We start from the raw sequence: 22,079 nt of genomic DNA on the forward strand, positions 1-22,079 counted from the left end.
CTTCTTTGTTGCCCTGTTTATTGAACTGTACGTACGGTTGGGACAATAGATGGGGCATCTGGAAAAAATATTTAAAAAAAAATGTATGGGCAGAGACGATGCCTCAGGACCTTAAATGTGTTGTCATACAGTGTTCGGTGATGGTGCTGTTAAATGCAGTGCTCTGTGACTCAGCCCTATTAGAAGCATTTTGGATTTAGCCCAATGGTGTTTTGGTGGTTTTTGGATTATGTGTTAGGAGTCAGAGCGTCTAGAGTAATTCTTGGCATTGGATCATCATGGCGGACAGGAAGCAGGACTAGATTGCAGCTCCAGACAGAGCAGCTTGCGGAAACTCGCACTGTGAATTTTAGCTCCAGATCGACTACAAGAAAAAACCAGCAATCTGGAGAGGACCCACAGACCCTCTGAAGGAAGTGGACTGCTCCTGCAGGAGTCAGGAGACACCCTAAATACTGTGAGTGCCCTAACTGTGGAAGTGGGAAAGGGAGACCCTCCTCTCCCAAACACATCCCCACTGGAGCTGAAGGTCTGTTTGTGGCAGAAGTTTCTGACTTTACCTGGAGCTGAGTCGATTTAGAGAGCCGAGTGAAATACAGGGGTAGAGGAAGCAGCAGAAAGGCCCTGGGAGCTCCCTGTATCCCTTAGCAGGCCATTCCTGCTTGACATCACAGAGCTCCATTGGGAGGGTGACCAGAGGAGCAACAGATAAAACTCCACAGGGGGAAGGAACTCTCGAGCTGAACTTTGTTAACAATTTGAACAGGACCAGAAGCCTCCTGGTCAGAACTTGGGGGAGGGCGCAAATCTAGTGTGTAGACACCCCAGGGTGGGGAAGAACCAAGCTTTTTCTTTTGCAGCTTGGAGGCAGGTAGCCCAGGGCAAGTTTTCAAGCCCATCATGCCCTGCGCCTGGAAACAGACTCGGGGCTGTTTCCAGATATCAGGGCAGGGGGCATGATGGGAGTGAGGCTGGCCCTTCAGTTTGTGTGGGAGCTGGGTAAGACCTGTGACTGCCGGCTTTCCCCCACATTCCTGACAACCTGCATGACTCAGCAGAGGGAGCCATAATCCTCCTATGTACACAACTCCAGTGACCTGGGAATCTCATCCCCATCCCTCACAGCAGCCACAGCAAGACCTGCCCAAGGAGAGTCTGAGCTTAGACACACCTAGCCCTGCCCCCACCTGATGATCCTTCCCTACGCACCTTGGTAGCAGAAGACAAAGGACATACAAGCTTGGGAGTTCTAGGGCCGGTCCCTCTCTATACAACTATAGCTGATACTGTCTGGAAAGTGCCACCTGCCAGCAGGAGGACAACCAGCAAAAAAACAGAGCATTAAACCACCACAGCTAAGGATCCCCATGGAGTCCCTTGCACCCTCTACCACCTCCACTGGAACAGGCACTGGTATCCACCACTGAGAGACCCATAGACGGTTCACATCACAAGACTGTGCAGACAACCCCCAGTACCAGCCCAGAGCCAGGTAGACTCCGTGGGTGGCTGGACCCATAAGAGAGACAACAGTCACTGCAGTTTGGCTCACATGGAACCACATCCATAGGAAAAGGGGGAGAATACTACATCAAGGGAACACCCCGTGGGACAAAAGAATCTGAACAATAGCATTCAGCCCTAGACCTTCCCTCTGACAGAGCCTACTCAAATGAGAAGGAACCAGAAAGCCAACCTTGGTAATATAATAAAACAAGGCTCTTCAACACCCTCAAAAAAATCACACTAGTTCACCAGCAGTGGATCCAAACCAAGAAGAAATCCATAATTTACCTGAAGAAGAATTCAGGAGGTTAGTTATTAAGCTAATCAGGGAGGGGCTAGAGAAAGGTGAAGCCCAATGCAAGGAAATCCAAAAAATGATACAAGTGAAGGGAGTAATATTCAAGGAAATAGATAGCTTAAAGAAAAAAACAATAAAAAATTCAGGAAACTCTGACACACTTTTAGAAATGTGAAATGCTGTAGAAGGTCTCAGCAATAGAATTGAGTAAGTAGAAGAAAGAAATTCAGAGCTCCAAGACAAGGTCTTCGAATTAACCCAATCCAACAAAGACATAGAAAAAAGAATAAGAAAATATGAATAAAGTCTCCAAGAAGTCTGGGATTATGTTAAATCACTAAACTTAAGAATAATCGATGTTCCTAAGGAAGAAGAGAATTCTAAAAGCTTGGAAAACATAATGAGGGGAATAATTGAGGAAAACTTCCTCGGCCTTGCTAGAGACGTAGACATCCAAATACAAGAAGCAGAAAGAACACCTGGAAAATTCATTGCAAAAAGATCATTGCCTAGGCACATTGTCATCAGGTTATCTAAAATTAAGACAAAGGAAAGAATCTTAAGAGCTGTGAGACAGAAGCACCAGGTAACCTGTAAAGGAAAACCTATCAGATTAACAGCAGATTTCTCAGCAGAAACCCTACAAGCTAGAAGGGACCGGGGCCTCATCTTCAGCCTCCTCAAACAAAACAATTACCAGCCAAGTATTTTGTATCCAGTGAAACTTAGCGTCATATATGAAGGAAAGATATAGTTGTTTTCAGACAAACAAATGCTTAGAGAATTCGCCATTACCAAGCCACAACTAAAAGAGCTGCTAAAAGGAGCTCTAAATCTTGAAACAAATCCTGGAAACATCAAAACAGAACCGCTTTAAAGCATAAATCACATAGGACCTATAAAACAAAAATACATGTTAAAGAGTAAAAACAAAGAACAAAAAAGCCAAGTACACAGGCAACAAAAAGCACGATGAATGCAAGGGTACTCCACATTTCAATACTGACATTGAATGTAAATGTCCTAAATGCTCCACTTAAAAGATACAGAACCCCAGAATGGATAAGAACTCACCAACCAACTTTCTGCTGCCTTTAGGAGATTCACCCAACACATAAGGACTCATACAAACCTAAAGGAGTGAAAAAAGGCACGTCATGCAAATGGACACCAAAAGTGAGCAGGGGTAGCTATTTTTACATCAGACAAAACAAATTTTAAAGCAACAGCAGTTAAAAGAGGCAAAGAGGGACATTATATAATGATAAAAGGCCTTGTCCAACAGGAAAATATCACAATCTTAAACATATACGCACCTAATACTGGAGTTTCCAAGTTTATGAAACAATTACTAATAGACCTAAGAAATGAGATAGACAGCAACACAGTAATAGTGGGGGGCTTCAGTATTCCACTGATAGTACTAGACAAGTCACCAAGACAGAAAGTCAACAAAGAAACAATGGATTTAAACTATACCTTGGAACAAATGAACTTAACAGATATTTACAGAACATTTCATCTGGCAACCGCAGAATACACATTTTATTCAACAATGCATGGGATTTTCTCCAAGATAGATCATATGATAGGCCACAAAACAAGCCTAAATAAATTTAAGAAAATTGAAATTATATCAAGCACTCTCTCAGACCACAGTGGAATAAAACTAGAAATCAACTCCAAAAGGAACCTTCAAAACCATGCAAATACATGGAAATTAAATAACCTGCTCCTGAATGAGCATTGGGTCAAAAACGAAATCAAGATGGAAATTTAAAAATTCTTCAAACTGAATGACAATAATGACACAACCTATCAAAACCTCTGGGATACAGCAAAGGTGGTGCTAAGAGGAAAGTTCATAGCCCTAAGTGCCACATCAAAAAGACTGAAAGAGTACAAACTGACATGCTAAGGTCACACCTCAAGCAACTAGAGAAACAAGAACAAACCAAACCCAAACCCAGCAGAAGAAAGGAAATTACCAAGATCAGAGCAGAACTAAATGAAATTGAAACAAACAAACAAAAAATGCAAAAGATAAATAAAAGAAAAAGCTGGTTCTTTGAAAAGATAAATAAAATTGATAGAACAGCAAAATTAACCAAGAATAGAGAAAATCCAAATAACTACACTAAGAAACGAAACAGGAGATATTACAACTGACACCACTGAAATACAAAAGATCATTCAAGGCTGCTATGAACACCTTGACACACATAAACTAGAAAACCTAGAAGAGATGGGCAAATTCCTGGAAAAATACAACCCTCCTAGCTTAAATCAGGAAGAATTAGATACCCTGAACAGACCAATAACAAGCAGCGAGATTGAAATGGTAATTAAAAGATTACCAACAACAAAAAAGTCCAGGACCAGACGGATTCACAGCAGAATTCTATCAGACATTCGAAGAAGAATTGGTACCAATCCTTTTGACACTATTCCACAAGATAGAGAAAGAAGGAACCCTCCCTAATTCATTTTATGAAGCTAGCATCACCCTAATACCAAAACCAGGAAAGGTCATAATCAGAAAACTGCAGACCGATATCCTTGATGAACATTGATGTTAAAATTCTTAACAAAATACTAGCTAACCGAATCCAACAACATATCAAAAAGATAATTCACCATGATCCAAGTGGGTTTCATACCAAGGGTACAGGGAAGGTTCATATATCCAAGTCAATAAATGAGATACACCACATAAACAGAATTAAAAACAACAACCACATGATCATCTCAAAAGATGCAGAAAAAGCATTTGACAAAATCCAGCATCCTTATGATTAAAACTCAGGCCAAGCGTGGTGGCTCACGCCTGTAATCCCAGCAATTTGGGAGGCTGAGGTGAGCAGATCACCAGGTCAGGAATTCGAGACCAGTCTGGCCAACATAGTGAAAACCCACCTCTACTAAAAAGACAAAAAATTAGCCAGGTGTGGTGGCGTGCGCCTGTAATCCCAGCTACTTGGGAGGCTGAGGCAGGGGAATCGCGTGAACTCGGGAGGCAGAGGTTGCAGTGAGCCAAGATTGAGCCATTGCACTCCAGCCTGGGCGACAGTGCGAGATTCTGTCTCAAACAAACAAACAAACAAAAAACTCTCAGCAAAATCGCCCATACAAAGGACATACCGTAATGTAATAAGAGCCATCACGACAAACCAATAGCCAGCATAATACTGAATGAGGAAGAGTTGAAAGCATTCACTCTTGAGAACTGGAACAAGACAAAAATGCCCACTGTCACTACTCCTCTTCAATATAGGAAGTCCTAGCCAGAGCAATCAGACAGGAGAAAGAAATAAAGGGTATCCAAATTGGTGAAGAGGAAGTCAAACTGTCACTGTTTGCTGACGATATGATCATTTACCTTGAAAACCCTAAGGACTCCTCTGGAAAGCTCCTAAAACTGATAAAAGAATTCAGCAAGGCCTGGCGCGGTGGTTCATGCCTGTAATCCTAGCACTTTGGGAGGCCGAGGTGGGTGGATCACAAGGTCAAGAGATTGAGACCATCCTGGCCAACATGGTGGAACCCAAAATGCAAAAATTAGCTGGGTGTGGTGGCATGCGCCTGTAGTCTCAGCTACTCAGGAGGCTGAGGCAGGAGAATCACTTGAACCCCAGAGGCGAAGGTTGCATGAGCCTAAATTGCGCCACTGCACTTTAGCCTGGAGATAGAGTAAGGCTCTGTCTAAAAAAAAAATAATAATAATAATTCAGCAAAGTTTCCGGATACGAGATTAATGTACACAGATGAATAGCAACCAACAGCAACCAAGCAGAGAATCAAATCAAGAACTCAACCCCTTTTACAATAGCTGCAAAAAAACCAAAAAAACAAAACCTTAGGAATATACCTGACCAAGGAGTTGAAAGACCTCTACAAGGAAAACTACAAAACACTGCTGAAAGAAATCATACACAACACAAACAAATGGAAACACATCCCATGCTCATGGATGGGTAGAATCAATATTGTGAAATGACCGTATTGCCAAAAGTAATCTACAAATTCACTGCAATCTCCATCAAAATATCACCATCACAGAATTCTTCACAGAATTAGAAAAAACAATTCTAAAATTCATATGGAGCCAAATAAGAGCACGCATAGCCAAAGCAACACTAAGCAAAAGAACAAATCTGGGCTAGGCGCTCACGCCTGTAATCCTAGCACTTTGGGAGGCTGAGGCAGGTGGAACACTAGAGGTGAGGAGTTCAAGACCAGCCTGGCCACCATGGCGAAACCCCCGTCACTACTAAAAATACAAAAATTAGCCGGGCGTGGTGGTGGGCACCCGTAATCCCAGCTACTTGGGAAGCTGAGGCAGGAGAATCGCTTGAACCCAGGAGGTGGAGGTTGCAGTGATGAGAGATCGCACCACTGTACTCCAGCCTGGGTGACAGAGTGAAACTCCATCTCAAAAACAAAAAACAAGGACAAATCTGGAGGCATCACACTACCTGATTTCAAACTATACTATAAGGCCATAGTCACTAAAACAACAACATGGTACTGGTATAAAAATAGGCACATAGACCAATGGAACAAAATAGAGAACCCAGAAATAAACACAAATACTTACAGCCAACTGATCTTTGACAAAGCAAACAAAAACATAAAGTGGGGAAAGGACACCCTTTTCAACAAATGGTGCTGGCGTAATTGACTAGCCACATGCAGGAGAAGGAACTGGATTCTCATCTCTCACCCTATACAAAAGTCAGCTCAAGATGGATTAAGAACTTAAACCTAAGACCTGAAACTATAGAAATTCTAGAAGATAACATTGGAAAAACCTTTCTAGATGTTGGCTTAGGCAAGGATTTCATGACCAAGAACCCAAAAGCAAATTCGATAAAAACAAAGATAAATAGCTGGGACCTAATTAAACTAAAGAGCTTTTGCACGGCAAAAGGAACAGTCAGCAGAGTAAACAGACAACCCACAAAGTGGGAGAAAATCTTCACAATCTGTACATCTGACAAAAAACCTAATATCCAGAATCTACAATGAACTCAAATCAGTAAGAAGAAAACAAACAATACCATAAAAAAGTGGGCTAAGGACGTGAATAGAGAAGTCTCAAAAGAAGATGTATAAATGGCCAACAAACATATGAAAAAATGCTAAAAGTCACTAATGATCAGGGAAATGCAAATCAAAATCACAATGTGATACCATCTTACTCCTGCAAGAATGGACATAATCAAAAAAATAAAAAAAACAGTAGATGTTGGTGTGGATGCGGTGAAAGGGAACACTTCTACACTGCTGGTGGGAATGTAAACTAATACAGCCACTATGGAAAACAGTGTGAAGATTCCTTAAATAACTAAAAGTAGAAATGCCATTAGATCCAGCAATCCCACTACTGGGTATCTACCAAGAGGAAAAGAAGTCATTATTCGAAAAAGATACTTGCACACGCATGTTTCTAATGGCAGAATTCATAATAGCAAAATCATGGAACCAACCCAAATGCCCATCAATCAATGAGTGGATAAAGAAACTGTGGTATATATGTACAATGGAATGCTATGCAGCATTTTCAGTGACCTGGATGAGATTGGAGACTATTATTCCAAGGGAAGTAACTCAGGAATGGAAAACCAAACATCGTCTGTTCTCACTGATATGTGGGCGTTAAACTATGAGGACGTAAAGGCATAAAAATGATACAAAGGACTTTGGGGAATTGGGGGGAAGAGTGGGAGGAGGGTGAGAGATAAAAGACTAAAAATATGGTGCAATGTATACTGCTCGGGTGATATGTGCACCAAAATCTCACAAATCACTACCAAAGAACTTACTCATGTAACCAAATACTACCTGTACCCCATTAACTTACAGAAAACAAATAGAGTAATTATTTCACTCCTGTAAGTTGACATTTTGCATGTAACTCCCCAGGAGGGAGAGAGAGTACTTTTCCTTTTCATTTTTGTTTCTCTTTTATGTCTTTTCATGACCGTCTTTGTTCTCTTTCTCTATGATCCATTCTATCTTTTTGTTTGTTTGTTTTTTGAGATGGAGTCTTGCTCTGTTGTCCAGGCTGAAGTGCAATGGCGCAATCTTGGCTCACTGCAACCTCCACCTGCTAGGTTCAAGCAATTCTTCTGCCTCAGCCTCCCAAGTAGCTGGGATTATAGGTGTCCACCACCATGTCCAGCTAATTTTTTTGTATTATTATTATTTTTTAAAATTTCTTCAAGAGATGGAGTTTTGCTCTTGTTGCCCAGGCTGGAGTGCAATGGCATGATCTTGGCTCACCGCAACCTCCACTTTCTGGGTTCAAGCGATTCTCCTGCCTCAGCCTCCCCAGTAGCTGGGATAACAGGTATGCGCCACCACACCTGGCTAATTTTCTATTTTTAGAAAAGATGGAGTTTCTCCATGTCGGTCAGGCTGCTCTCAAACTCTTGACCTCAGGTGATCCACCCACCTTGGCCTCCCAAAATGCTGGGATTACAATAGGTGGAGCCACCGCGCCTGACCATTTTCGTATTTTTAGTAGAGACAGGGTTTCACCATGTTGGCCATGCTGGTCTCAAACTCCTGGCCTGAAGTGATCTGCTCGTCTCGAACTCTCAAAGTGCTGGGATTACAGGTGTAAGCCACTATGACCGGCCAATCCATTGTATCTTGTGATCCGTTTCCCTACAGCAAAGAGTTTTTTGGGGGTGATTAGTTGTCCTAGGTTACTTCTATTGAGGGTTCTTAACTGGTTTCCTTGAGTAAGAATTAGAGATTAGGTGGTGATCTCATGAAACCATTGTAGAGGCGGTGGTTATACAGACAACAAATATATTAAATGTTAAAGAAACTTGGCACTTGAACCTGAGTGTTCTCAAAATCAGACCTTGACTGTTATTTAAGTCTGCTTCCTGCAAGCAGAGCCTGGGGCAAGCCGTTTGGATTTGTCACAGAGGTAGCCTTTGGGCAGATGCTAATGGCACATGAAGAAAGAGTGACCACAGTGTTTTATGTAGGTTCCTTTGATCATTCTTAACTGGTTTTTAATATTATACCAACATTTAATCAGAAACCAACAGAGTTCTTAGTACTCTAACTCTGGGAATCATCTCTATAGCCCAGCCCCAAAACCTACAGTGGAAGATTGGCTGTTTTGTCAATATCTCATGTAAGAAACTCTTCCTTTGAGAAAAACTATAGCAGTGAAGACTTAAGATTTCTTCCTGTTTATCCCAGGATGCTGAGGGAATTCAGGAATCATATCTTTCAGTATCTCAGAACCCTACACAGTGCCCATCTTTTTAGTGTAGTTTTTCAGTTGGATTGCATTTCTGAGGACCCTGTAGGAATCTTCCTTTGGAATCTTTATAAACCAGATAGAATCTAATTGGTGAGAGAAGCCAGAGAATCCAATAAACCTTGTCCCTTCTCTCTTACTGTACTATATCCATCTATACCTATTTTTTAGGTTTAAGTTGTTTTAAACTCTAAAGGTAGAGTAAACATTAAAGTATATGTTTTACTGTTCACATTTAGCAATGGTAAATTGCTAAGAGAATAAAAAATCATAAGAAACACATAAACCCTACCTTTTAGTAATAGGCTGGTGAAGTATCATTAAATCCTTAGAAATCAAACAGAAATGGGCAAAATTCAAGATATTGTGACTACTTTGTTAGGATAATCGTGGTAGGGACTTCTGTCTGCCTATATCTATCCTGATTTTCTTTTTTTTTCTTTTTTCTTTTTCTTTTTTTTTTCTTTTTGAGACAGAGTCTCTCTCTGTCTCCCAGTCTGTAGTGCAGTGACACCATCTTGGCTCACTGCAACCTCTGCCTCCAAGGTTCAAGTGATTCTCCTGCCTCAGCCTCCCTAGTAGCTGGGATCACAGGCACGCACCACCAAGCTGGGCTAATTTTTTTGTATTTTTAGTAGAGACAGGGTTTCACTGTGTTGGCCAGGCTGGTCTTGAACTCTTGGCCTCAAGTGATCCACCTGCCTCGGCCTCCCAAAGTTTTGAGATTACAGGTGTGAGCCACCATACCCAGCCCTGATTTTCTGTTTGTGGATGGTTGGGCTGTTTAAGAAACATGGGATTTTTTACTGTCTCCACTTAGAACTTTGTTGTTCAGGTCTTTTTCTATGAGTTCCATAGAAATATTTTTGCCATGATTCTTGCTTGGACTTGATATTTTTAGGCTTCTCGAGGATTTATCATTCTATCATCTAGGCATCCTGCCTTCTGATCATTCTCCTTGCTGCTTCCATGCTGGAAGTGGTGCTAGAGGCACATGTCTGTGCAATTATTTCTACACCATAGGTACCTGGGGTGCTTAATGGCAGAGCCTGTATTTGTCAGTTGGTGGTTTAGACAAGTTACAGGTAAAACACTATGAAAGCCTCTGTCTAGATTCTTATCTCTCTTTCTCTAGCAGAATCAAACAGACAGAAATGAAGTTGAATGCTGGGAAGTCTTTGTTTAAAAAAGTAGATGCTGTTGTCTAGAATCACAGAGACACGCAGAAGGAATCGGGACTGGATGTGGAGGAAAGACATCATAAAACTTTACATTAAAAGCCAAAGGTGTGAAGTTAGGCCTAGTCAAGTGTTAATTCTGAAAGACCGAAATGCATCATCCTGGACTGTGAAGGTGTGCCTTCTGTAAGTTAAATGGAATGAGATCTTCAGTGCACCTGATGTCTTGGGAAGGGTGAGTTGAGGCATGGTAGATGTGAAACATGATCTCATTATAAATGTTCCCATTTGTTTTATGTGTTCAGTTTGTTTTGTGCTATCTAGATAGGAAATCTAAAGGCTGAGAAAATGTCTGCTGTAGACATGGCAGTGATTCTTTGATACTAAATAGTTGGAGGGGAGCCGAGTGATTGCGTGACTTATTTTTAGACAATATAGGGACTCCCTTGCAAAGGGAGGAGTTGGGAAGAATAGATGTGTTAGGAACCGGGTTAGCCTGGAGATTTCTCTGGTTACCTGAAGCTTGAAAAATATTGGAAGAGGAAATTACTCAATGAGAACTCACGCAGACCTGCTTCTCCAGTTATGCCTAAGTGGCCATGTCAGATCTGTGAACCTCTCAGCTTGCTTCTTAACAAACCCATAGTTTTACGAGGAAGATGATCTGGGTTAGAGGAATTATTAATTATATTTCAGTTCACAAATTCCTCTTTACTATCACCCCTTTAGCCCCATGTAAACTCTGTTAGGGTTTGGTTAAGTGTAGAAACTGATATGTAAGCAAGAGTAAGAAGATGAAGTCACTTATCTGGAAATTTCTTTAAACCTTTAATTATTGTAAACAAAAGAGCTGGTCTCTTTGGAGCTGGTAGTAATGTCTTAGTTTTGTGGCTGTTAGTTTTTTGACTCTATCAGATTGAGTCATTGTTTGACTTGAAGATCTAGAATAACATATCATCTACAAAGAAATGATTACAGTAATTGATCTTGATACTGCTTCCTCCTAGTTGTATTTATATAATTATCTAAAAGGGTTTTTAATAGAATTACTGCAACAAGCCTGAAAAAGTCTGTGCTAAGTGGTAACACCTTGAAACAGGATCAATATGATCCCGCCTTCAAGGGGCTTTTAGATTTGTCTAGCCTACTATATGGCTGAGTACTAGACTCAGTTATCCCATTCCTCAGAAAAAGAAACTACAGAAGTTTGAGGGAATATTAAAGTCTTGGCACACAACTGACATTTAGTAAACACTTGATAGGCAGTTGGTAGTGGGTGGCGCAGCATTCACAGATGAATTCTGAAGTAGATGGTGAATGATGCTGAGATTTTCTTTGCCAGTCCTGGTGACACTGCCTGAGCTCACACGATAAGATCCCGGTAGGGTAGCATTTATTCTTCTTTTGCAGACTCAGCTAAGAGGACTTTGCAGTTGAGTCTGAATCTTGATCCATGTAGTCCATCCCCGATGGTGCTATTTAGAAGGCCTTTTGTTGTCTGAGCAAAGTTGTCTTCCTGGCCTTTCTACCGAATCTTGGCAAAGGATCAATGGGTAAGCCCCATCCTCCGAAGATCTCATATAACATAACTGGTATCAGGACACTGATTACATGCAAGCAGTTCCCACATGAAGAGCTTTAAAATTGAGATTTTTTCTTTGAAATTTAAAAGAAGGTGGAATAAAAATGTGCTTGCTTTCCAACATAGATCGATTAGCTGGCACGGAGAGAACACCGGCCTTTGAAATCTATAGGCATCCTGCTGCAGGCCTGACCCAGCTGACCCTGGGAGATTAGTAATGGTCTGTGCAGCCTGCTCTGTCAGCAAGTCTGGCAGGGCGTGCACAGATGGTGCCAGTTGGAGAAAATCACTGCCGAACAGTGCACTAAAGCCTCTGCCTTGGCCATTCTGCCTCGGAGGAGGAGCCGAGAGTGAGACTGGGTGGTTTACAGACGTGTTCCTGCCAAATGCCTTGGAAGAGACCTCAGAAGATGCCAGTCTGGGTTTAGGATGCATTTGCTGATTATTACTTAAGTAATGTTTTCTTGTCATAGCTTAGGCCTTCCTGAGTTGTTGGGCATCTGGGATTTTTACAGGGTCTGTGGCCTTGGGGTTATTCTGAAAGGGAATTTGAAATGAGAACTGATCTCATTCCAAAGAGTCAAGCATAATGCAATACTTGTTTTCCTAGAGTCAATCAGCCTAGGGAAAATGCGAGTAGGCTGGAAGCGGGGAGGAGGAGGAGTTTGAGAGTTTGAGTAATCAACTTAACCCAGGGGTAAAAAGAATTTTATTATAGAAAGCAGCACACATGACCTCTGTCCCTCCAGCTGCCACCAGTTTCTGGGTTGTCGAGTGATACCCTGAAAGTTTACAGTCAACACTCCTTGTGTGGGATCAGTCCTAGAAATGGTGATGCTGCTCTCCGAAGATAGGAAAGAAAAGGACCTCATTCCATTGAGCCATTGACTGAAATATTTTCTCAACAAAGTTGAACTGAGCTGAAACTGTAAGCCTGTTCTTCCTAATTAGACATTTTATTCTTTGAAAATTCTACTTGGAGTTGCGTTGAAAAGTCAAAGTTGAGGGAATGCATCTTTCTAAAATACTTCCCTCTGAGCTGTATTTCAACAGGTTGAGGACAGGCTGAAAAAATATTAATGTTGAATGAAAGATGTGAGGTTGTCTGGGTGTCTGTAATTACAGAGGGTAACTGGATCAGTGAGTGGACTTTTCCCATTCCCAACTTTTTTAGTATTCTTCCTGCCACAACTTTGTCTTTTAAGTCTCCATCCAGGTTAGTTCTGGCTTTGTAGCTCGTTACTGTTTAACAGGCTTGTTTGATTCCTTTTGTGTTGTTTTATGAAATGTGGTGTTGTTTCATTCTGGAAGAATTTTCCTTGGAGATGCTGCTGCTGTGAAATGAGAACTTCTCTTTTAGGTTCTTGAATGACCACCCCGCATCCAAAGATATAAAGAAACCGATCCTGTTCAATACACTCTAGTGCTTTTGAAATTGGCATATGGGAGCATGCCCTGGAGGGAGAGCTGAGAGAATGAACAGGGCATTTGCCAGCCTCACACAGTGAGTGCAGACTGACACATACAGCAATACTTGCTGGAATCTGGAAGAGAGAGATAGAAAGCACACTTAAATCAGACAGAAGTGTATCTTTTCTTGTTTAATAGAGCATAGGTCAGGCATGATAGCTTTATTGACAAGATGGGAGGCCAAAGAAAGGAGAGAAGTCAAGGATGACTCAAAGTATGAGTTAGGAGAAAGCAGTGGGTACTGAAATACTTTGGCAAGAGGAAGATGAGGAGTTCAGTTTTAAGTAGTTTGTTTTTGAAATGTCCTTTAGGTCTTTGGATATTTGGGTCTGGGTTTGATCAGAGAGGTCTGGGATGGAGATAGTAATTTCGGAGTTGCTGACACACAGCTGGTGATGAAGCTACAAGAGTGAATACGGTAGCACAGAGAACGAAGAGAAATGGGAGTGGATGAAATTTTCTATAGAACTAAAAGCACACTGTGATTTCTGTCCCGTGCTGGTATTTGAACAATGACATGTATTTGCCTAGAGAAGACAAATAACAAAAATGACTGGGTGATTGTGTGTGGATCACGCTTGTTATATCTTTGATAGGGAAATTCAAAACGGTTTGTGGAAGTGTAGAAATAAATTCTTGAAAATGACCCTGAAGTAGATTTTTGGAGTGCTTTGGTCCGTTTCACAGATGCTTTACCATTTGAAGTAGATGCCAAAACAAATGAGAAGATAGATAGCTCAGGGTTTGTAGTACATGAAGCCAGCATCTGCTAGTTTATTTAGTAGCGGGAGCAGGAAGACCAGAGGGAGAAGAGTACAGCAGCCGCCAAGAATAAAACCTGGTCAAGAGGCCACATCAGCCCAGCTTGGCAGACAGGCCTGGTGGCTTTGGTAATTATACTGGTGCCTGCTGTATGTGGGCCTTTTCCACTGAGTTTAAAAAAGGCTTTCCTCTAACTACCAGGTCTCCCAGCAGTTGGGCCACTTTTGCCCTCGGTGGTTTTTCCCTGTGGAATATTTGCCGTGTCTGTGCTCCGTGGCTGTGTTTGCTGACTCCAGGGTAATACTCTTGGCCTTGCTGTTTAACGTGGCTCCTGCCCGTCTCCCCCTCCTGACTTAGCTCATAGAAGGTTTGTGAGGACATGCCCTTCGGGAAGAGCCCAGGAGAAACCACATGACTGCATGGCTAGACCAGCACACGTGGACTTGACCAAAGCCTTGTCTTTTTCCTTCTCTCCACCTCCCTCCCTTTTTAATCTATTAGTACTTTTGACATAAATAATATGTAACTGACTCAGATCTATAGAAATATCATGGCAAGGCGCATACCTAGTGATGAGGGCCCATTAGCACTGAGACTTCCTTTGGGTTAATAATTTCATTATGGATAGAACTCCCTTTTGATACTCACTTTTTTTTTTATTTTTATTTTTTGACATGGAGTTTTGTTCTTGTTGTTCAGGCTGGAGTGCAATGGCACAATCTTGGCTCACTGCAACTTCCGCCTCCTGGGTTCAAGTGATTCTTCTGCCTCAGCCTCCCAAGCAGCTAGGATTACAGGCATGCACCACCATGCCCAGCTAATTGTTTGTATTTACTAGAGACAGGATTTCCCATGTTGGTCACGCTGGTCTCGAACTCCTGACCTCAGGTAATCCACCCAACTTGGCCTCCCAAAGTGTTGGGATTATAGGCGTGAGTCATTGCGCCCGGCCTTGACACCCACATTTGCCACCAATTCTATTTTAAGTATTCTAACTCTGATAATGACATAGGAAGAAAACATACCTTAAAACTGTAGGGAAATCAATCCCAAAAAGAATTCCATGCTTTTTCCTATGTGTACTTCCACTATCTATAGTCCCAGAGTACATGTCCAAGAGGCAGTTTTGTTTCTATCCACATTGGGGATGTTGCTCGTATCACTTTATGGGAGAAGAAATCCATAGGTACCAGTTAATAATGCATCTTGGGCCTCTTGTTATATGTATTATTCTTCAGAAGGTGTCATAGAGTACATTGAGACCAGGGTATCCTAAATATGTGCAGCTGGAAACACTTCTGGCATTTGTTGAAGTTTTTGTTGTTGTTGTTTTAAAACTCCATTCTGCTATTCTTAAGTTTGTTTTCTCTTTTTGCTCCCATCAGTGTTTTCTTTTCTTTTTAAAAATATTCATCCACAGTCTCCTTTATATAAATATCAGACAGTAATAAATAGTTAGGTTTAGTCTTTCTTTTCTTCCCCCTGCCTATCATGTACTAAGTACTGTACTGCCTCCTGGACCTCAAAGATAAGTAAGAAATGGTCTCTGTCTTCAAGGAACTTAGAGTCCAGTGGTGGTGGTTGCAGCGGGTTGGTGGGGGTGGGTGGACATAAATAGGTGCTTTTAGTACAGTATGATATGGGCTATGGGGGTATAACTAAGCCATTCTTGGCAGGGACTGAAATCAGGGGCCACTTGTGAGAAAATGCTCTGGCCGGATCTTAAGGAATGACCTGGAGTTAATCTTTTTTTTTTTTTTTTTTTTTTTTTTTTGAGATGGAGTCTCACTCTGTCGCCCAGGCTTGAGTGCAGTGGTACGATCTCGGCTCACTGCAAGCTCCACCTCCTGCGTTCATGCCATTCTCCTGCCTCAGCCTCCCGAGTAGCTGGAACTACAGGTGCCCGCCGCCTGCCCGGCTAATTTTTTGTATTTTTAGTAGAGACGGGGTTTCACTGTGTTAGCCAGGATGGAGTTAATCTTATCTAGGAAGTAGGGCTTGTTTCCTAGCCAGAGGGGTGATCTGGGACTTGACCATCATGGAGTAGGGCGATAGCTACAATAGTTTGGTATTGGTGGGTTATAAGGGGGTAGGGGTCAAGTGCTGGAAGACAAGGCTGCAGAGCAAAGCCAAGATCAGGTCTTAGACTAAGGGTCATGTATGTAGCTGGCGATGGGTATTCGATAGTAGACTACTTTTCCAGCTATGTGGAGGCTGGATGGAATTGGGTAATGGGAAGAGATGTGCAGTAGGGAATCCAGTTGAGTGGTTATTGCCAAATGGATGAAAGATAAGGGCCTGCTGAGCATGGTGGCTCACACCTGTGATCCCAGCACTTTGGGAGGCCGAGGCAAGTGGATCACCTGAGGTCAGGAGTTCGAGACCAGCCTGACCAACATGACAAAACCCTATCTCTGCTAAATTAGGAGGGCGTGGTGGCACATGCCTGTAATCCCAGCTACTTGGGAGGCTGAGGCAGGAGAATTGCTTGAACTCAGGAGACGGAGGTTGCAGTGAGCCAGGGTCGCTCCATTGCACTTTAGCCTGGGCGACAGAGTGAGACTCCGTTTCAAAAAAAAAAAAGAAGCCGGGCGCCTGTAATCCCAGCACTTTGGGAGGCCGAGGCAGGTAGATCACCTGAGGTCAGGAGTTCGAGACCAGCCTGACCAACAGAAACCCTGTCTCTACTAAAAATACATTAGCTGGGCATGGTGGTGGTCCCCTGTAATCCCAGCTACTTGGGAAGCTGAGGCAGGAGAATCGCTTGAACCCAAGAGGTGGAGGTTGCGGTGAGCCAAGATTGTGCCATTGCACTCCAGCCTGGGCAACAAGAGTGAAAACTCCGTCTTAAAAAAAAAAAAAAAAAAGATAAAGGTCTGAATGGAGGCACCAGGTGTAGGCACCGGGGATAGTCAGGAGGAGACAGATATGAGGAATATTTGGAGATTAATTCACAGGACTTTGTAATGGTTGTGATGTGGTAGTTATAGTGTGGTGTGTGTAGGGGTGGTAGCAGGTGAGGTATGGGGCTCTTAATTTTCTAGCTGAAATGATTGGATAGATGTTACCAGCTAGGATTGGAAACAAGGGAGGAAGAGGGGTTAGAAGGTGGAGATACCAATTGTGAGTTTGTTCTATTAACACATTTCTTAAACATTTCTTCAACTTTTAAACTGCACCTACGGTCATGTTTTACTTCTTCCTCATAAAAGTTAAGGTGGCCGGGCGTGGTGGTGCTCACACCTGTAATCCCAGCACTTTGGGAGGCCAAGGTGGGTGGATCACTTGAGGTCAGGAGTTCGAGGTCAGCCTGGTCAACATGGAAAAACCCCATCCCAACTAAAAATACAAAAAATTAGCTGGGCATGGTGGGGTGCGCCTGTAGTTTCACCTTCTCAGGAGGCTGAGGCAGGAGAATCGCATGAACCTGGGAGGCGGCGGTTGCAGTGAGCCAAGATCACACCATTGCACTTCAGCCTGGGTGACAGAGCAAGACTCTGTCTCAAAAAAAAAAAACAAACAAAAAAAAAACCAGTTAAGTATATGTTCAGGCTAGGCAGTAGCTATTTTGAAAACTCAGGACTAAAGGAATTCCTGGGAGTATGTATAGGATGATTAGAGTTGCAGTTTCCGTTGTCATGCAGTAGAACATCTTGGAGAGGTAGGTACACAATGGTGAGCCATCAGCAAGCAACATTTCCAGCAGCTGGAGGAATAAGGGTCTTGGTCCTGAGTGGTTATCCGGAGGGTGGACAACCGCTGCCTCTACACGTGGCCTGCAAGACCTCATGTCGCCTGCCTCCTTATGCTACCACCTCTGGGATCTCATTTCTACTGTTTTCCCCTTTGCTTACTTTGCTGTACCCACGTTGTCTTTTTTTGCAAATGTTGTTTCAACATGTCCAAGCAAACATGCTTTAGTTTCAGGCTTCTGTACTTGCTATGTGATTGACTGGCCATTTCCTTCCTTTCTGTTCAAATGCCATCTTTAATAGAGGCCTCACTGAGTGATTTAATATAGTACACCCTGCCTTCAAACTCTCTCTATCCCTTTATCCTGCTTTTCTTCGTGAAACGCATCCCTCTGACGTTGCATAAACATTTAGTTGGGTTTTTGCCTATGTTGCTGGTGGGAATGTGAACTCTGGGAGGGTAGGGACTGCACACCATTAGTGTATTATTTGATTGTGTATCTTCAGGGGTTTTGAAAGTTGTTCTTGGAGAAGATATCCTGTAAAGTTGTGCTTTGCTTTAGAAAAAGTTAATGTAGAAAGATTTCATTTTATTTTTATTTTGAGACAGAGTCTCGCTTTGTTGCCCAGGCCGGAGTGCAGTGGTGTGATCTCAGCTCACTGCAACCTCCACCTCCCGGGTTCAAGTGATTCTCATGCTTCAGCCTCTCCAGTAGCTGGGATTACAGGCATGTGCCACCACGCCTGGCTAATTTTTGTATTTTTAGTAGAGATGCGGTTTTGCCATGTTGGCCAAGCTGTTCTTGAACTCCTGGCTTCAAGTGAGCCGCCTGCCTTGGCCTCCCAAAGTGCTGGGATTACAGGCATGAGCCACTGCACCTGGCCCAAAGATTTAAGATTGCTAGTGAATGGCCGGGCATAGTGGCTCACACCTGTAATCCCAGCACTTTGGGAGGCTGAGGCAGGTGGATCATGAGGCCAGGAGATCAAGACCATCCTGGCTAACACGGTGAAACCCCATCTTTACTAAGAATACAAAAAATTAGCTGGGCGTGGTGGCGGGTGCCTATAGTCCCAGCTACATGGGAGGCTGAGGCAGGAAAATGGCGTGAACCCAGGAGGCGGAGCTTGCAGTGAGCCTAGATCGTGCCACTGCACTCCAGCCTGAGTGACAGAGTGAAGCTGCAACTCTTAAAAAAAAAAAAAAAAAAAGATTGCTAGTGAAATATAAACGAAGGTAGTAGTTGATATTATGTACTGCTTATTGTGGGACTCTTAGACTGGTGACTTCACCCAGAGCATTTTGCATGTAACGAGATTTACAACAAAGACCTTTTATGTACCCCTGTTTTCAGCACTGCATCTATTGTGGAAAATAGTATAAATGAATTGCACCTTCTAAGAGTGTGCTGGTTTGTCATTACAATATACTCTTATCATTGGACAAACTTCAATTGAAATAAATATGTATTTATCTGAAGGCAGAAATTATGCTATTATCATTAATAATTCAGAAGAGTTTTCAGTTAAGCACTAACAACATCATTGCCTTTGGCTGTGATCTGACTGCTTGAACTCATAGTAGTATCAAATTATTTTTCTCAATGAAGATAAAATTAAACTCCAGATAACCAGAACTCAGAAATCTCAACTCTTTAATCAGCATATGTTCCTTTGAGCATATCTCTTATAAGAAAGAGATATATAATTGTAAAACATATCAAGGATTTAACATTTTTGAAGTGTCCTTTCCTGGAGATATCCTGGGATCTGTATCCATTTGGCCCAGTGTCCTATGACAACCTCATCTGTAGAACATTAAAGATTCTGGTTCCAAACATGACCTTGCCCAATTTGAAAATTCCTTGTCATCAAAGAAAGATTAAATTATGTTCATTACATGAAAACATGGACTAATTAATGTATATCCTAAAGATGTCAGCGATAACTATAGAAAGGCTTCCTTTCATTGGGTGGGAGATTTAATTGGCTGATCTATACTGTCCCTGCTAATGCTGAGATTCTCTGATTCCCTCACCTCTTACTGCACTCAGAAGGCTCAAAGTATAAATGGGTTTCTGGTTAACCTTTAGTGAATCAGTAATTCGATTTATGAAAACACCTCATTCAGTCTAGGAGTCTAATAATATGTTTAGCGCATGTGCTTTTGTCAGAAGGATGTTAATAAAATAGTGATCGTAGACAAGAGAATGCATCTTTTTGATTTCCTAGACCAATAGTGGATGCTTCTCTACGTTGCAAGTCAGCATAGTGTGATTCTTTAGGCTCCCAGTGGTGTTGAAGTTACTTTTGTTACTTGGCATGCTTCCTTTATTGCGTGTGTGTGTGTGTGTGTAAAAATTTGGTGTTAATTTTGGAGATTTTTATCTACATGTATTTTTTACTCTATTAATTTTGCAATGGAAGTAATGTGTTTCCATCTAATATACATCTTGTAGGCCAGTATCACTCTCAGTACTTCACATTCACCCCTAATTTTTTTTTTGTTAAAGGCACGTTTCCACCTCAGACACTAATTATTAAAATCGCATGATTTGCCAGATAAACACAACCAAGTAGTGTCATTTGAGCAACAAATCAATGAGCAAATATTGATGCCACACACATTCCACATGAGCATGACACCATCTGGGGTACATGATTTATACAGGAAGACAGAGAGTGTCTCTGCCTTTAAATGGCTCGAAGTCAAATTAGTGGTAGACTATGGAGAAAACGCAGAAAATCTTAATGAAAACTCTTCAACCAATCTTCAACAGTTGCTAACACAGCAGTGTGGTCATTCATTGAGTATTTGCTGAGTGCCCTGCTACAAGTTGGAAGGCGTGCTGAGGGTTGGGGGTGCACAGGGATGTGACACAGTCCTGGTCCTCTGGGAGTTTACAGAATGGAGTTTACCATCTTTGACCATACAGTTAGTAAGATGAAATGATCACCTTCAGTGATCCATAAGTGTGAATACAGTAATTATGTTGATTACTCCTAGGTAAATTGTCTGGAAGGTCTAATATCTGACTGTTATAGAAAGAGTAGTCTTCATTGCTAGTTACTGGTGAATTTGCTTGTGGATCTCTAAATTGTGGTGTGTGTGTATGAGAGAGAGAGAGAGAGAGAGAAGAGAGAATGTCTCTAGTAAATCATGTTGGATTTGGGAGTTCTGTATATTTCCAATTCTATTTTCAGCCTGTATCTTTTCTTGTAGATGGTATAATGCAGTTAGAAAGAGCATGACTGCTGACTTTGGAGTTCATAGTTCTAGTTTTAAGTTTGACTTTGCAACTTACCAGCTGCATGCAATTAGGCAAATAACATAAACTCCATGAGCCTCCACTTATGCATCTATAAAGAAAACACAATAAGAAACCCTAACCTAGCTATGTCGCCTGTTATGTGAGGGCTCAAATGAGACAATAAAAATAAAATGAGGGGCCGGGTGTGGTGGCTCACACCTGTAATCCCAGCACTTTGGGAGGCTGAGGCGGGCAGATCACGAGGTCAGGAGATCGAGACCATCCTGGCTAACATGGTAAAACACCGTCTCTACTGAAAATACAAAAAATTAGCCGGGCGTAGTGGCAGGCACCTGTAGTCCCAGCTACTCAGGAGGCTGAGGCAGGAGAATGGTGTGGACCCGGGAGGCAGAGCTTGCAGTGAGCCGAGATCGTGCTGCTGCACTCCACCCTGGGTGACAGAGTGAGACTGTCTCAAAAAATAAAAATAAAATAAAATAAAATGAGGGCCGGGCGCAATGGCTCATGCCTATAATCCCAGCACTTTTGGAGGCCAAGGCAGGGCAGATCACTTCAGGTCAGGAGTTCGAGACCAGCCTGGGCAACATAGTGAAACCCCGTCTCTATTAAAAATACAAAAATTAGCTGGGTGTGGTGGTGGGTGCCTGTAATCCCAGGTACTCAGGAGGTTGAGGCATGGGAATTACTTGAACCCGGGAAGCGGAGGTTGCAGTGGGCTGAGAACGCATCACTGCACTTCAGCCTAGGCAACAGAGTGAGACTCTGTCTCAAAATAAATAAGTAAATAAATAAATAAATAAGTGAAATGAAAGGATTTAGAAAATTATAAATACTCTATGGAAATAGTAATGTGTGGTGGTAAAAGACTGGTTCTCATTAAATACCTCTTCTATGAAAGAGGTGTTTCCATGAAACATGGTTTTCTGTTTTTGAAGATAATTTTGGCTGCCTCCAAGGGTAAGTTATAGTTTGTGGGCCTAATAGTAGTATGATGGAAATTTAAGGGCTCTGGCTCATGTCCTTTAACATTTATC

The sequence above is a fragment of the Pongo pygmaeus genome, chromosome 5, assembly GCF_028885625.2.
Source record: "Pongo pygmaeus isolate AG05252 chromosome 5, NHGRI_mPonPyg2-v2.0_pri, whole genome shotgun sequence".
Classification (NCBI taxonomy): domain Eukaryota; kingdom Metazoa; phylum Chordata; class Mammalia; order Primates; family Hominidae; genus Pongo; species Pongo pygmaeus.